Here is a 3,161-nt window from a genome sequence, read left to right on the forward strand (position 1 = left end):
CCCCGACTCTGTGTGCATCTGTTCCTCATCAAGACTGGTGCTATGGACCCGGCTCAAGCCCTGGAAATCCCATTTCCCGGTCGGGCCGGGCCACCCTCACACCAGTCACCCTCCCCACTGAGACCCGAATGAGGTCCCAAGGACAGAAGGCAGGGGGTTTCTCGTTTCTGGCTGTGGGTCCCTTTACCTCTCAGAGCTTCAGGTTTCCCCAGTTGTAAGGATTAAATGGGCCAGTTCACACAGATGGCTTGGCACAGTCAGCGCTCGATAAACAATAACTACTATTATCTTCTGATGTCCCTCCAGGCTTCACGGCTATACTGTAGGTGCCCAGATACCATCAATAGCTAACGTGCCCAGCACTGCGGGACGCACAGAATATGTACTAACTCTTCCAAACTTCACAACTGACTGAGCACGATGCTTCTATTGGTCCGGCTTTTCTGATAACCCAGCTGAGACTCAGAGAGGCTAAGTAACTTGTCCGAAGTCACACAGCCAGGAGAGGGCATGGCCAGGATTCGAATGCTGGCTACCTGTCTCCAGAACCCCCACTCCAAAGCTCTCCCTACCCTGCTTCTGGGGACCCAAACCTCTTCGCCCTGATTTTGCATTCCTGTGGGTGCTCCTCAGACACAAACAAACGCTGATCTCTACCAGTATTGGCTGACGGAGAGATGAGTGCCGACGGTGTGACTGTGAGAGAATGCTCAACCCTCTGGCCGTCTGGAACGGGGCAAGAAAACGGAAGGGGAGAATGGACTGAGGACTCTGCCAGGATGGAGGAGTACACCCCTGCACCCTGGGTGGGGGCAGTGAGCTTGCAAGTCTAGAACAGCCCGCTGGGGTGTGGGATCTGCCGGCGCCCCCACACACAAAGAACACGTGCTGTCTATCAGCTCATGTCCAGGAGTCCGTCTTAGAGAAATGGTGCCATGTGGACAAAGGGGCATGAACGAGGCCCTTCCCTGCCGCCCTGTTAGAAACACACAGGCCTGGGCCACAGCCCAGAGGTCTGTCAGGAGCACTGGCCCCGCTGACGGTGGCCTGGCCGCTCTGTGGCCAGCTATGCAGTGACGAAAGAGCAGGACGCAGGGCTGCTGTGCTGACGGGGTCCTTCGGGACCTCATTGTGCGGTGGACGAAGGGCACTGGAGAGCAGTGTGTGTGTGCAGGGCACCCAGGGCTGTCTGTGCGCAGTCGGGGAGTGGAGGGGCGAGAAGGGGCCACGAGCCACGGGCCGGACACAGTTGTAACTATTCGCTTGACATCCTTTTAGAACCTCTTTCACTGAATCGGTAATTCTTTTGTTGGACTAAAAACAGAAAGCGTAGTGTGCATGGCAGTGCCCGGCACGTGGAGGAGCCTCGGCCGACACTGACGGAGGTATTTGGAGCCTCTGGGTGTGCTGGGTGCCGGTGTGGGGCTGGGAAGAGGACACGTATCGGGTCCTGCCCTGGGCCGTGGCCTCAATGCCCGATTGACCGTGGGTCCGTGGTGGGAGAGCCGCGGGAAAGCCACGTGAGGGGATAGTGAGCCCGAAGGTCAAAGTCTTCGCGGGGACCTATCGAGGTGGGCCGGGCACTATTCTAAGCATCACAGGGTCCATTATCACCCTCATTGTGCAGATGGAGAAACGGAAGCCCGAGGAGGGACCAGTGGGCTGCCCACCCCACGGCCCCCCCCACACCCCTTCCCGTCCAGCCTGAGCACTGGACCAGGAGCCTGGGGCCCGGCGTGTGGTCCACTCTTGCCTCTCTTGTCTGTAAGTCCTGTTCGGTCCCGGCTGAGGGCAGCCAGCAGCCGCAGGTCCCTCGGCCAAGAAGGCTGGGAGCGATTAGGGCCTAGCCGCGCTTTTTGGACAAAGGCGCCTTCTGCATTTTAATCAAGTGGCACATCAAGAGACCAGCCCAGTTCTCTGCTCTTGGTGGCGGGGGCAAGACGGAGGGAGAGAAGGGGCATCCTCCCGGGAGGGGGATGGTAAGGGGGAAGGATGGAACGGGAACCAGCGTGACCGGGGAAGCGTGAAGCATGTAGGGGAGGCTGGTCTCCTGGACCCCGATGAAGGTCAAGGGCACAAGCTGGCCTTGCAGCTCATCGCCACGTCCTCCCGGCTCCCTCCAGCCCCCTTCCTCACCCCTCCAGGCTCTCCAAAAATTCCACCCAAGTAGTCATTCGGGCCTCAGTGATGGTTTCCTCTCCCATCTTCTCCTGTGGGAAGTAATCCTTTTCGAGGGAGTAAAGCCAAAGTCTCTGATGAAGGGGCCAGACCAGGAGAGCTGAGAGGGACTGGGTCCATCCACGGGAGGGGACAGCAAGCCCAGGCCCCAGCCCCACTCCGGCGAGGTCAGTGAACGCTGCCCCTCACACTGGCCAAGGGGCAGAGGTTTAGGCAACCACCAAACAACCAAGCGAAGCTGAAAGCCGGAAGGGGCCTCGGAAGAGATCCGCCTTCATGCTAATAGCAACGGAAACAAAAGCAACCGAATGGTAAAACGACAGTAATAACAGTAATTCCTGGCAGTCACGAGCACCAGGCACTGTATGTCTGGTCCTCACCATAACCCCGGGGACTGGGCCACCTTCACTGTGTAGATGAGGAAACTGAGGCACAGGGAGGTTAAGTAGCTTGTCCAAGGACAAAGAGCTGGAAAAGAGTGGAGCCAGACCAGCCCCTTCCTCAAAGAGGAAAGGGAGGCCCAGAGATGGGCAGTGACCAGCCCGAGGTCACACAGCAAAATAGAGGCAGGGCAGGGGCGGCGTGGGGCCCTTTCTCTCAGCACTGTCTGTCCTTCCTGCTGCTCCACGTGAGGCTCTCAGGAGGCCAGGAGCGTGCCTCTGTCATTCCAAGGGCCCGTGGACTCAAGCTGGGCCTCATTCTTCCAAGGGATACAGCTTCCCCTGGTGCCGAAGAAAAGAGAGAGACGAGACAAGTGAAGAAAAGCAGGGAGCTAAAGTTGGGCTGAGACCCTGTCTTCCTTCCTCGTCCAGACACTCTACCCTGGTGCCCTCAGACTGGTGCCCAGATGAACCCTGGAAAGGAAGCCTCCACCCGCCTCCCCCCATTGCCCACCCACACTTGTCCGTTGTCCCATCCCGGTCCCCTCTGCAGCCTCATCCTGCCCCCCCCCCCCCCCCCCCCCCCCCCCCCCCCCCCCCCCC

The sequence above is a fragment of the Crocuta crocuta genome, unplaced genomic scaffold (assembly GCF_008692635.1).
Source record: "Crocuta crocuta isolate KB4526 unplaced genomic scaffold, BGI_CrCroc_1.0 scaffold15, whole genome shotgun sequence".
NCBI lineage: Eukaryota > Metazoa > Chordata > Mammalia > Carnivora > Hyaenidae > Crocuta > Crocuta crocuta.